The sequence below is a fragment of the Notamacropus eugenii genome, chromosome 2, assembly GCF_028372415.1.
Source record: "Notamacropus eugenii isolate mMacEug1 chromosome 2, mMacEug1.pri_v2, whole genome shotgun sequence".
NCBI classification, from domain to species: Eukaryota; Metazoa; Chordata; class Mammalia; order Diprotodontia; family Macropodidae; genus Notamacropus; species Notamacropus eugenii.
This window is the reverse complement of record NC_092873.1, coordinates 97,116,840-97,131,723: the sequence shown is the minus strand read 5'-3', so window position 1 is coordinate 97,131,723 and position 14,884 is coordinate 97,116,840. Positions and strand designations below refer to the sequence as shown.

Sequence of the window (14,884 nt, the reverse complement as noted above, 5' to 3'; positions counted from 1 at the left end):
AATGAATTTCAGGAACCCAATCCCTGAACCTTGATCCTTGGCATTCAGCTGAGGCATCAGGTTCATCTCAGTATAATCCTTTCATTGTATCATCTCTGACTCAGCTCAACCCTTCATTCTCCTGTTACCTCCAGACCACCCCAGGCTACTTCCCACTCCTTAATCCCGTATAGACACTTTTCTCTGTTGTCTCCAGACCACTCCAGGGTATTTGCCCCTCCTTAATCCTATCCAAATCTTCCCACAATCTTTTTCCCTATAAAAATATCAATCTTGTCCCTATCAAATGCACAGACTCATTAGGAGTCTAGCCTGCTTATATTGGCATCACAATAAACTCTCTACTTGGACTGGGTGAATGCGTGAATTCTTTCCAGGCAGACCCATGCCCTGTGTCCTTGCATTTCAGGGTTCCTAACACCCTTAGACTGCAACATGCTGGCCTTCACATGTCATTTATGGCCTCCTCAAAACTCCCCCCAAAATTCCCATTTAATTTCTTATACCAGCCAGTGAAAAATCAAATCCATAATGAGGAAAATCATGATGGGGAAGGAATAACTGTACTATATAGCTTTAGAAGAATTGGAACTATCAAGGGGGCATTTCTTGCAAAAATGGGCATGATAAAATATAAAAATGTTAGGGACTTAAGAGAAACAGAAGAGATTAAGAGAAGTGGCAAGAATATACAGAAGAAGTATATAAGAAAGATCTTAACACCATTGATAACCACAATGATGTGGTTATTGACCTACAGCCATACATCCTGAGGGATGAAATGAAGTGGGCTTTAGGAAGCATTGCTAACAATGAGGCTAGTGGAGGTGATAGAATTCCAGATGAACTATTTAAAATCCTAAAAGAAAATGCAGTTAAAGTGCTACATTCACTATGCCAGCAAATTTGGAAAACTCAGCAGTAGCCACTGGATTGAAATAGTTCAGTTTACATCCAAATCCTAAAGAAACACTATGCCAAAGAATTTTCAAATTACCAATCAATTATGATCATTTCACACAACAGCAAGGTTATGCTTAAAATTTTGCAAGCTAGTTTTTAGCAACATGTGAACCAAGAATTACCAGAAGTGCAGGCTACTTTTCAAAAAGACAGAGGAACCAGAGACCAAATTGCCACCATTTGCTGGATTATGAAGGCAAGGGAGTTCCAGAAAAACATCTATGTCTGTTTCGTTGACTACAGTAAAGCCTTTGACTGTCTGGATCACAGCAAAATGTGGCAAGTCCTCAAAGTGACTATTTTGCTTGTCTCTTCTAAAAAACCTATATGTGGATCAAGAAGCAAGAGTTAGAACTGCACATTGAACAACTGATTGATTTAAGATTGGGAAAGGAGTAGACAAGGCTATATATTGTGACCTTATTTATTTAGCTAACTTGCAGAGCAGAGCATGTAAAATGCCAGGCTGAATGAATCAAAAACTGGAATTAAGATTGCTGGAATAAATATCAATAATCCCAAAAATGTAGGCAATATAGCAGATAGTGAAGAATTAAGAAGCCTATTGATGAGGGTGATGAGTCTCTTAAAAGAGGAGAGTATAAAAATTGGTTTGAAGATTAATGTTAAAATTAAGATCATGGCATCTGGTCTCTTTACTTCCTGGCAAATAAAAGGAGAAAAAAATGGAAGCAGTGTCAGATTTTATATTCTCAGGCACTGTAGATAGTGACTGCAGCCATGAAATTAAGAGATGATTGCTCCTTGGAAAATCTGGAGAGCATACTAAATAAAAAGCAGAGTCATCACCTCACTGACAAAGGTCTGTTTAGTCAAAGCTATGGTTTTTCCAGTAGTAATGTATGGCTGTGAAATACGGAAATCTGAAAGCTGAGCACTGCAGAATTGGTGCTTTTGAATTGTGGTTCTGGACAAGACTTTTGAGAGTTCCTTGGACAGCAAGATCAAATCAATCAATACTTAAAGAAATTTATTAAGACTATTCACTGGAAGGTCAAATATTGAAGATGAAGCTCAAATACTTTGGCCACATAATGAGAAAACAGGACTCATCAGAAAAGACACTGGTGCTAGGAAAGATCAAAGGCAAAAGGAGAAGGGGACAGGAAACGATGAAATGGAGACAGTGTCATGGAAACAATGAACATGAACTTGGACAGACTTGGGAGATAGTGGAGAATAGAAGAGCCTGGAGTGCTATGGTCTCCAGGGTCACCAAGAGTCAGACATGACCAAAAAACTGAACAACAATGTAGCTCACCGGTTGTTTGGTATAATTTTTCTCAATTCCCCTCCTCTTTATGCTCACTTTATCCTGAAACCTGTCCCTCTGCTCTGGCTCCTTCTCTAGTGCTTTCATGTTCATGTATCCAGAATCAGTGAGAGACAAAGAGATAGAGAGAGAATCACAGAGAGATACAGAAACAGACAAAAAGAGAATGCTTCAACTTTGCTACCCCTTCTTGGGTGTGACCTTTGAAATAAGTCCAACTTTTACAGAACAAATCTCCTTAATAAAGGGATTTGTTCTGTAAGTTTTGGACTCAGAAGACCCTAAAGGGTCAGTTTTGTCTTGAGGCTAAAGGTTTCCCACCCCTGGACTGTCACTTTTGAGGTCTGTAGGACATGGTCATGAACTGTGTGATAACAAGGCATCTAAACACCAAACATTCCAAGGCCTTTGGATTTGTTACCTACGCAATAATGAAAAAAGTAGATCCAGTCACAAACACCAGTTTTCACAAAACTGATAGCACAGTTGTTGAACCAAAGAAAGCTATCTCTAGAGAGAATCCTCAAAGACCAAGTGCACCCCCTTAATGGTGAAAAAGATCTTTGGGGTGATATTATTGAATATCACATAAGAGACTACTTTGAACAGTACAGAAAGACTGGAGCAATTGAAATCATCACTGACCAATGCAGTAACAAGAAGAGGGTCTTTGCTTTTGTGACTTTTGATGACCATAACTCTATGGATAAGATGATCATTCAAAAATACCATATCTTGAATGGCTGCCATTGTGAAATACAAAAGTCTTTTCTAAGCAAGAAAAGGCCAGCCCTTCCTCTAGTCAAAGAGGTCAAACTGATGCTGAGCATTTTAGCAGTGGCCAGGGAAGTAGCTTTGGTGGAAATGATAACTTTGGCTATGGTAGAAACCTCGGTGGTTGTGGTGCTTTTGGTAGCAGCTGGGGTGGTGGAGGATATTGTGAAAATGCAGGTGGCTTCAATGGATTTATCAGTGATGGAAACAACTTTTGGGGTAGTGGAAGCTATAATGATTTTGCCAATTACAGCAATGTTTTCAAATTTTGGTTTCAGGAAGGGAGGAAACTTTGGAGGCAGAAGTTCTGGACCTTTTGGTAGAAGCCAATATTTTACCAAACTATATAACTAAGGGGAGCTTATTCTGGTTCCATTAGTAGCATTCCTTATGGTAGTAGCAGAAAATTTTAATTACTGTTAAGAATAAAATATAGCAGGAGAGAAGGGTCAAAGAAGTAGTAGTACTAATAATAATAGTTATTACTGTTGTGGCATTTTCAGTTGTGTCCAACTCTCCATGACCCTATTTGGAGTTTTCTTGCAAAGATATTGGAGTGATTTGCCATTTCCTTCTCCAGCTTATTTTACAGATGGAAAAATAGAGGCAAACAGGGATAAGAGATTGGCCCAGGATTACATAGCTAGTAAGTGTATGAGGTCGAATTTGACCTCAGGAAGATGAGTTTTCCTGACTCCAGGTCCAGCACTCTATCCACTGTGCCACTTAGCTAATAATAATAATAATAATATAATAATAATACTAATAGCTAACATTTATATGGTACTTACTAAGTGCCAGGGACTCTGCTAAATACTTTATAATTATTATCTCATTTATCTTAAAAAAAAACAACAAACAATCCTCAGAAGTGGGTGTTACAGATGAGGCAACTGAAGGTTAAGTAATTTGCCCAGGATCACATAGCTAGGGAGTGTCTGAGACTGGATTTGAACTCAGATTTTCCTGGTTCTAGATTCAGCTCTCTATCCCCTGTGTCACTTAGCTTCCAAGAAGTCCTAGAGAAGCTATGGGTTATAGCAGGTTTGTGAATTCAGCTAAGCACAAGGATGGGAGGGCCTAGCCGTGATAAGAAGACATGTTTTAAACAATGCTTTCTGTTTATGGACCAAAAAAAAAAAAAAAAGCCTTACCAGGACTGTGTTTGTGACTAATTGTGTAACAAGTTATTTTAATTTCTGTTCTGTGGAAAATATAAAGCATGCCAAAACAGGGTTTTAATGTAGTTTTTTTTATCCATGCTGTTGATTATTAAATATAATAGTCTGATCATGACTCTAAGTAAATATTTCTTTTTTAAAAAAATGAGCTTAATCTGTTCAGAGCTTAATCTTTTGAGGAAGGCTCACATCCTTGGAAAAACCAAATCTCCTGCTCAGATTTGGATACCTCAAAGGAGAGATAGAGGCTACTGTAGTAGGATGGCAAGAGGGAGTATTAGGGGGGAAAAGGTCTACAAAAGGGAGAGAAGCCTTGTGGGTTACTTGAAAGAAAACTAGACTTGGAGTCAAAAGGGAAGAATCCCATTCTGAACCGTAATTATCTAGGAAACCTGATTCCAAAGCCAAAGCCCTATTCACTCAACAATTCTATCTTCTGGTTACTCAGTCTAGACCTGTTATAGGATGCTGAAAGAAATGTTGGATGTGACCTCTGAATAACTAACAGCAAGGTTCAGGCCTGGAAGAGCAGAGGAATTAAGGAGAAAAATGGGAAGTAATGTTAGAAGGGAGGGTTGGAGACCAATTGTAGAGGGTCTTAAAAGTAAGGCTGAGTTGTTTGTATTTTATCCTTCAGACAATTAGAAACCACTGAAGGCTTGGGGATGAAGGAGGGGAGAAAGGGAGGATGGCGTAGGTAGACCCATTCTTTAGGAATATTAAAAAAGTTTCTCATGGTGAGCTCTTTAGGACTATGAAAAATAGCTGAAAAGAAAATTATGGAATAAAAATCTTCTAGGGAAGACCTCTAAGGGAAAAGCATCATGTCTTTAAAGAACACTAATGAGCCTGTGTTACTGGGGGAGAAGCTGTCTAGTAGTGAGCTCTCGATCCCTGGGAGTGTTCAAGCAAAGACTGACTGGTCACTCGTCTGTCAGGGATATCAAAACAATTCACAAATGGGAAGCAAGGCTAGCCTGCTGAAGAAATACAATAGTAAAACACACACCAGCGGCTGCTATTCATCCATTGATTTCAAAGAGAACCAATGACATCACAGGATGAAATCTTGACCTGTTCATGAATTGGATTTAAGTGAAGCAGACCTGTGCAAAGTCATCAGCTTCACTCTCTCTTTCAGAGTCATTGAATTAAACTTATAAAGTAGAATGAAAAGATCTTAATGATGTGACCAGAATAACTAGGAAAGTAACAAGATGTAAATTGGAAAATCAAGATTAATTGCCTGTGCAGTAACTTGACTAGAACACACTAGAATATTCTAGTAATTTTACAGTTATGAAGGTCTCCTATTTAATAATTTACCATTCTTTGGATCTTTATGATTTGCAATTTCTTTGTCTCCTCCTTTTCTTCCTTTTCCTCGAAGCTGGGAGGCAATAAGTTACTGATTTGTCATGATTTAACACTATAAATGGAACCATGAATTGTTTTTACCTGGCACTTTGTCCCCATTTACAACTTTAAGTGGGATGTGTAGTGGGATATAACTCACTGGAGTTTGTATAAAGAGGAATAGTCACTTTATAATGTACCATTGCAATTATACAAACTTGCTCTCCCCAGCATAGAGGAGGCTCAATTTTCCTCCCCCTGCACCATTTTGGTCTGTGAGGAGAGGAAGGAGATTAGGTTCACAGTTTAGCTCAGTTCCCTTAGAGCACAGTCCCAGGTCCATGTTCAAAACCCCTCCCTTGGGCTGGAGCCCCAGGCACCCTGGTTTCTCAGGGCTTCTATGCTAACCTGGCTGACTGCTGTACCACTTCTGCCTGGTGTACTGGCTGCAGGCTCCAAGGTCACCAAAGTTCAAACACCCTCACGCTTATTTCTTGGAGCCCCGGTAAAAGTGAGTGGGCATAGCTGCTAAGAGCACAGGGGAAGGATGATAGGAAATTGAACAAATGCCTTGAGCCTACTTCTTAAAAAAAATGAAGACATCTAGTCAAGGAGGCTACCCCCCACCCTTGTGGTAGGGAACATAGAGAATTCCACATTTGGCAAACTAGGCATGCTTAAAAGCCAGGTTACAGAGATAACCACTTAATAGTCTCAAGAATTCTCTTGTAAGGGTATTTAGAAAAAGAACAAACCCAGATTTCCTCTGTTTGCAGAGATTTTGGGAAATTATGAGGACTCCATGTCAGTCAAAAATTCTTCTTACACTTCCTTGATGTGTTAATCCATTTGGTTTTAATAAAATAATCTAAAACATAACCTTTTTTTCTTCCTCTTGATCACTACAAGACTCTAATTTTTCTTTCTAATTTTAAGTTACTCATTTCATGAGGCCTCTTTTATAGGGATGAGAGACAAAGGTTTCATCCATATGATATGTCAACCTCAAAGTTTAGTTAAAAAAGGCAAACAGGTTAAATGCACACTGTTTATTCTCTTAAAGCTAGTGGTTATGTGATCATGGAGCCAGAAAAACTTCTCACTGACTAACACAAGAATGACCAGGCTTAAATCTGTTTTAGGACAACTCCACCTTGTATGTGTCCATCAGATTTATGATCTCCATATGTGATTAACTATACCATGAGAAAGCAATTTCTTAACTGGGTAGGTTGTAAATTCAATAAGATAAGAGAGTTGACAAAGTTTCAATTGAAATTATGACTGAAGACATCTGTGTTTTCTTTACCACTAGCAAGCCATAACATAGTATATGTCCACAAAATATTAAGATATGGAAAGAGTCCTAGTATTCAAGATAGTGTCTTGGGTTAAGGGTCTCATAAAGTATGCTAAGTCAGCCCCATCTGGCCCTGTGGACATAAGAAGTATTCTCTGAGTTTACTTCAGAGAACAAAAAGACTATTAGGTCCAAGCTCTTCTTCTGATTGATAAATTCAAGCTCTGGCCCTTATTAAAGTCCAAAAATGATATTAAATATTATCAGATATTTGATATATGATATTTCTCTCCCATCACACAGTCTCCACCCTGCTCCGAGGCCTTATCATACCTTGGACATTTGTGCTAGCCTAGTAATTGTCTTCTCTCCAAGTCTTACCCTACTCTGTGCTCCATCAAAGTGATTTCTCTAAATCACATCAAACTATTCCCACTGCCCCACACTCCATGCCCTCATACCTCAATGAACTCCATCAGCTCACTATTATCAAAAGCACCAAATATAAGCTCCTCTGTTTGGTATTTAAAATTCTTCATTTCTAGCCTTCTTACATTTTACTGCCCTCCACTTGCTTTGATATCCAGTGACACTGACATTCTTGCTAATTCACATACAAGACCCTCTATATCCTGTCTCTAAGCTTTGGTGCAGGCTGTCTCCAGGACTGGAAGGCTTTGTCATCTTCATCTTTGCTCTGCCTTCCTATTAAGATTCAGCTCAAATACAACTTTCACCAGGAGGCCTTCCTTTCCCCACACCACTCCCCACTCCCTCAGCTGCTACTATCTTCCTTCTCATATAATCTCCTTTCTACTTTGTATATAAAGGCACCTTCCCCCACTTTTTCCCCATCTATCTCCTCATTACTATAAGGCAAGAGTGAGGTGAAGGAAAGGGGAAGGAAAGGCAGTTGGGGAAGATATATATGATTAGGCCAAAAGGCAAGATATATATTTTTTTAAAGATTTTTTAAAAATCTCCCAGCAAATCTCTACTTTGTATATAAAGGTTCCTGGGTATAGATAATCTTTGTATAGATAGAGTGCCAGGCCTGGAGTCAGGAAGATGAGTCTTCCTGAGTTCAAATCTGGCCTCAGACAATTGTTAGCTGTGTGATCTTGGACTTAAACCTTATGTTTCACCCTGTTTGCCCCAGTTTCCTCATTTGTAAAATGAATTTTAGAAGGAAACAGCAAATCACTTCGGTATCTTTGCCAAGAAAACCCCAAATGGAGTCATGAAGAGTCAGACACAACTGAGCAACAACTCTCTGTATGTATTTTCTATGTACCTAGTTACCTGTATAATGCCCCCTTCATTAGAATGTGAAATGCTTGAGGGAAGGGACAGGCTTTTGTTTTTTGGTTTGGTTTTGTTATTTTGATATCATCAGCACTCAGCACAGTGCCTGGCATACAATACAAGTGCTGGTTGACTGGCTGACAGACTGAACACATTTTGTTGAGCTGTAAAGAACTGTCTTTACTGTCCAACATCTCTGGTTAGACTATTCCTAAAAACAAATGAAATCAATGCATGCCTGCTGCTCATGTTCTGAAAGAAAGCACAGTGCTGGATTCCGTGATGGAAATGAGGAATATAGGTTCATGTGCTTGTCTTTGATAAGGAACAGACAGTCTCAGTGGGCACAAGCTCTTCTTATCTTCCCTAATCGATTTCTTCCTTTGAGTGGTGAGCGCTGTCCCCAGAAGGCTCACTCCTGTCCAAGACTCTTCTTTCAAAGCCAGTATCTTAACCCCTTCTCACTCTTTTTTGCTTTCCCCAATTGACCGTCTACATCTGACACAGTCCTGACAACATGGATTGGAGTAAGGTGATCATACAATTCATACCCTCTCCTTACATTTAGATACTCCTGACATGACTTACACTTCTAAATATCTTGACAAAGAAACATTGCCTGCAAATTTAGAGACAGGTCAGCAGAAATTGAATAGCTAGGTGGTGCCATGGGTAGTACTGGGCCTAGAGTAGGAAGACTCCTCTTCCTGAGTTCAAATCTGGCCTTCGACACTTACTGTGTGACCCTGGCAAGTCACTTAACTATTGCTTGCCTCAGTTTCCTCCTCTGTAAAATGGCCTGGAGGAAGAAACAGCAGTTTCTTTGCCAAGAAAACCACAAATAGGACCATGAAGAGTCAGACATGACTGAAAAACAACTGAACAACAGCAGAAGTTAATTTTGGGAGCATCCAGAATGAGAAAAACTAAGCCACAGTAGAAACTCTCATTAGATTTGTCCCCAAACAAAGCCTTTTAGAGGGTTTTGTACTTGGGGACCCAGTTTCAGCTCTGCGAGGAGAATTTTTAAAATATATCTTTGCCTTTTGATCTAATCATACCTGTCTTCCCTGACTGCCTTAGGTCCAGGTCCTTTGTACCACCTAACTACCTCTAATAAATGTTTGCTACTTATCTATGGGAACCAACAAGGAGACTCCTGAGTCTGTGGTCATCACATTCCCCCAAAATTTCACAGACCACCCCCCTCCACCTCACTTTTGCATTTGGGCCTTATAGTAAGGAGGAACGAGATAGGGACAGGGTTGGAGAGGGTTCCTGGGTAAAGGGCAGAGGGAAAATATGATGGCTAGCTTTAGGCAATTTGAAAGTCAGTTATTAAAATGGAATTTCTCAACTTGAGAAGAAGGTGACATAGAGCCCCTTTTCTTTCTGTCACCACCACCACTACTACCACTACCACTACCATTCTAATCATTTATTAAACTCCTACTATGTGCCAGGCATTGGGCTAAATGCTATGAATATAAAGAAAAGCAAAATCAAATTAATAGCATTTACAAAGTGCTTTAAGGTTTACAGTGCTCTTTACTAATATCTCCCTTTATCCATGCAGTAATCCCGAGAGGTAGGTGCTACTTTTACATATGAGAAAACTAAGGCAATGAGAGGTTATGATTTACCCAGGGTCACACAACTCAGTTTGAATTCAGGTCTTCCTGAATCCAGGCCCAGCGCTCTATTTATTTTACCACCTAATTGCCTAAAATAGTCTGCAGATTGAAAAACAGGCTATTCCCTGAAGAAGTTCACAATCTAATGGGGTGGGGGGTGGGGATGGGCTGGGGAGAAAGTATGTAAACAACCCTGTACAAACAAGATATATATATATACACACATATATATGTATATACATATATATATATAGGATAAATTGATAATAATCTCAGAAGAAAATCATTAAGGAAAATTGGGAAAGGCTTTAAAAAAAGTGGGATTTTAGCTAAGACTTATAGGAAGCCAAGAGACAGAGATGAGAGGAGACAATTCTAGCAATGAAAGATTCCGGCAATGTGACAAGTTGGGAGACGGAATATCATCTGCCAAGGACACAAGCAGGCCAGAGTTACTGAATCTTCGAGTGCATTGAGGGGAGTAAGGCCTGAGAAGACTGGAAAGGTAGACAGGGGACAGGTTATGAAAGTCTTTAAAAGTCAAACTGAGGATTTTATATTTGACACAGGAAGGGATAGCATTAAACCACTGGAGGTGTCTAGGGTGGTGTGACAAGATGCAATCTGAGTTTTAGGGATGTCACTTTGATAGCCAAGTAGAGAATGGACTGGAATGGGGAGGGGCTTGAGCCATGTTGGCCACTTGGACAACAGACCTGAATGGTCTTTCTCCAAGGTTTCCTCTAGCAAGCTGTTTACAGAAACATCACCTGGTACTAAATATGTGAAATTCTTGGGAATGTGATGACCACACACTCAGGAGTCTCCTCATTGGGTTCCATAGATAAATAATAAACATTTATTAAAGGTAGTTAGAGGGAGCACTGTACCTGAAAGACATGAGTTCAAACCCTGCTTCAGACATTTACTAGCTGTGTGACCCTGGGCAAGTCAAACTGCTGTCTGCCTCAGTTTCCCCAACTGTACAATGGGGATGATAATAGCACCTACTTCTCAACGTTGCTATGAGGTCAAAATGAGGTTTTTGTATACTGCTTTGCAAACCTTATCATACTATATAAATGCTAGCTATTGTTATGTGTGCTGGACATGGTGTGTGTGTGTGTGCGCGTATTTGTCCTTCGTTGCCAAAGAAGACCATGCCATCAGAGAAATAATGACATGACTTGCACTTGACTTTGCTTTGAGTGAGGGAGGGCTGTGCAGGTCACCAGTCTCATTTCTCCTCCACAGCCATCTGAATCCAGTGGCCAGATATTCATCAGGATAACTAGAGATGACCCAGGATGAGGCAACTGGGGTTAAGTGACTTGCCCAAGGTCACACAGCTAGTGAGTGTCGGGTGAGATTTGAACTCAGGTCCTCTTGACTCCTGCACTGGTGCTCTATCCACTGCACTACCTAGCTGCCCTAAAAGCTGTAGAGACACAAATAGAGATATAAATCCTACCTTTGAGGACCCTACATTCTAATAGGGGAAGAAAACATATAAATGGAAGGGTCAGTCACTTACCCCCTCATTGCCTTAATTTCCTCATATGTAAAAGGAAGATAATATCAGCACCTACCTCTCAGGGTTACTGTGAGGACAAAGTGAGACAATATTTGCAAAGTGCATTGCAACCTTGTTGTGGCTACTTGTCCTTCATTCTTAAAGAGGACCATATCATCAGGGAGGTGATGCCATGACATACAAGTGAATTGGATTTAAGTGAGGCAAGGCTGTGCAAGATTACCAGCCTTGCTTTCTCCTCTAGAACTATCTGGGTCCAGTGGCCAGATACTCATCAAGATGACTGGAGATGGCCCCCTGAGAACCTTATACACTATAGAAGGAGTACCCCCACAGTGCAGAGCACAGTGGCAAAATCCTTAGAGACAGAAGCAAAGTCAAGAGGGGAGTGATTAGTCTGAGCCCATCCCAGAAATGGAAGCCCCCCCCAAAAGAACTTAACAATGGGAGAAGGGGGCCAGCCTAGCAAGAGGCTATCACAGGGTGAAAAGGCTGGCTCAGGTACTCAGGGAAGTTCCAAAAAAGAGGGCAAGTGGATCATGGAGGTAAAGTCCATGGAATCAGTAGCTCAGCTGAAAGGGGAGAAACTGCCCACACACTCCATCTCTTAACCGTTCTTAGATCAAGATATTCCATCTCCCTCCTCTGTGCATTTTCTCTGTTGTCCCCTATGCCTTGGAATACGCTCCCTCCTCACCTCTGCCTCCTGGTTTCCTTCAAGACTCAGATCATAGCTCACTTTCTGTAGGAGGCTCTTCCCAGCCTCCCCTCCTGCAGGCCCTCCTCTTTGAGATGACCTCCTATCTATACTGTCTATAGCTGATTAGTTCATAGTTGTTTACATATGGTCTCCCCCATTAGAAAAGGAGCTCCTTGAGGGCAGGGACCTTCTTTTTGTCCCCCCTTTCTTTGGTATCTCCAGTGATTAGCACAGTAAGTATAATAAATACTTGTTGACTGACAGAGTGCCCTTGCTCCCCAACAACACAGTGAGGTATAGCATCACAAATACTCTTGTTTTCCATCTTACAGATGGGGAAGCTGAGAACTGATGTGACTTTTTCAAATTGACTTGGCTAATAAGCACCATGGTCAGGTTTCCACTCCACATCTGCTGACTTCTGTCTGGTAGTCTTTCCACAGTCTTCCAGTTTCTGCAAGAAAACAGTGTTGGTCCTCTTTTTTCCCCTCCGCTTTGAGCTGGAACCTCTTTTTACTTTCTTGGGCCTCTTCTCTCCTCCTCTTAGATGGAGGAGAAATGAAAGACAGATGAGCTTAGATGCTCCAGTCCAGTAAAGAAGAGAAGGGGACTATGACTTAGCCAGTCAACCTGCCCTGGTGGGGATGAATGCCTGTATCCTCAGGATAACAGTTATCCACTACAGAGATCTCTTCTAAATTCCAGCTCAGTCACAAACTGCTTGTGCTAACTTAATTATAATTGATATGGGAATTTATTCTAGGACCAACCTGATCCTGAGAAATGACAGGCTATCTTTTCCTCACTGCAGGAGGCACAGGTCTCATTTTTGTAATTCCAAGACTATAATTGAGGGTGATTTCACAGCACTTTAAAGGGTCTGAAACTTCAGATCTGTAAGACTGGTGGAAATAAGGTTTTCTGAGCACCAGAAAATCTCTAACAAGACTCATCTAGAGCTCAAAGAGAGATCACAGGTCTGTAAGCTTCAAAGGATGCCTTCACCTTTCAAAGGAGGAAGTGAAGAGATTGAGAAGTTTAATAATTGGTTCTGAGAGAGACAAGTAACTTCCTCAAGGTGTGTTCACTATAGATCTAGAGCTGGTAGGGACCTTGGAGGCTAGTCCAACCCTCTCATTTTAGAAATGGGGAAACTGAGGCCCAGGGTGGTGCAGTGCCTTGCTTTGACAGTATGTGTCAGAGCTGGGATTCAAACCCTTCCTAGAGCAGTGGAAAGACCCCTGGGTTGAGAACCAAAAGATTTGAGGTCTGATTCCAGCTCTGCTACTTGTTAGAGTGAGCCTATGCAAGACACATACTCTGTGTAAGCCTCAGTTTCCTTGTCTGTAAGGAGGGTTGGATTAGATTATATATTATCCTTTGATGCTCGGGCTCCAAATCCACTGTACTGAGTGATCATAAAAATTCACATTAACCAGTTCTAATTAAATCAAATATATCAATTTATAATTATTTAAAATAAGAACAGAAAAACAATGGTTCTAATACCATAAAGATCTGCAATCTATGGCCTCAGCCATCGATCTATGCCTGACCTAACACTTCTCAGACCTGGTATGCACACAGAACCTGACCTTGATGAGGCTAGCTCCTACAAGTTACTTCTGTCCATGCTGAACTTCCCCACTATAACAAGAGAATAGATTCCTATACCCTCTTCTTTCTCTCTCCTCCTTCCTACTTCTCCCAGGTCTTCTGTCCATAGCAGGTAGGCAAGCAATAATCAGTTATTAAGTACTTAATGTGTGCTAGGGACTGTACTAAGTGCTGGGGTTACAAATGCAAACAAAAAGAAAGGCAGTTCCTGTTCTCAAGGAGCTGTGAAAGTACCACAGAGATTAATATGTCTGCTTTCTATGAGTTACCTTACCAGGCAGATGAACTTGTCACAGGGTAAGCCTGTTTGCTTAAAGAAGCCAATTAGGAAACTGCAGTGAGCAAAAGTCTTGCTCACTGCCAGATGCCTTTGCTGTTGCCTGATGTTTGATCTTACTGTGACCTACCCCCAGCCTCCAAACTGGCCCAAACCAGCCTTGTGGTCAACTATTCCTGCAAAGCATCCTGCTTCTCTGTCCACCTGTTCCAGTGAAAGATTGTCCATCCTTTATTCAAACCCCTCCCCTTGTGGTTTTCAAACATAAATCTCCCCTGCCTCTCCTGGGCTGTGTACCTTGTACTGCTTTGTTCCTCATACTGGGGACCTCAGCACTAGTATCTGATTTTCCTCCTAATAAAATTTTTCCACTTTCAACTCCACTTGGACTCCTTTGCATGCTGAGGGGTGGGCTTCACCCAGTTGACATAGCTCACATTCTAACAGGGGAAGGCAACACATAAAAGGGAAATGAAAAGTGGGGAGAAGGTCCTGTGCCAGGGCCTGCCATGCCTCACAATCAGTATTAAAGTTCTTCCAAGAGACCTTGAGAATGTCCTTCTGTCTTTTCTTCTGGACATGTGCAAGTTCTCCATTAACAAAGCACTTTAAGATCTGTAAAACTCTTTACCCATATTATCTCATTTGATCCTCTGAATAACATTGTATGATTACTATTATTATCCCCATTTTACAGGTAAAGAAACTGAAACTGAGATATTATTATGAGATACTGCCCAAAGTCACATAGTTATCTGTTGTCTGAAACAAGCCTTGAACCCTGACTGGAAGTAACTTGTTTTAGGCAATGCACACCAAAATGTTGCCTTGGGTGGTCCCTATACACTTGACACATATCCCTTTGTAATGTCACATTTGAAAGCACTTAAAAGAAAGAGATGATAACATTTCTAGGTTGAAAAAAAGGGGCTATCATAGATCTAGAGGT

General features: G+C 40.7%; 1 pseudogene; it reads left to right on the top strand.

The window, feature by feature from the left end:
• The first annotated feature begins 2,610 nt into the window (after nucleotides 1-2,610).
• On the top strand, nucleotides 2,611-3,444 carry LOC140522768 (heterogeneous nuclear ribonucleoprotein A1-like; annotated as a pseudogene).
• Nucleotides 3,445-14,884: the final 11,440 nt, after the last annotated feature.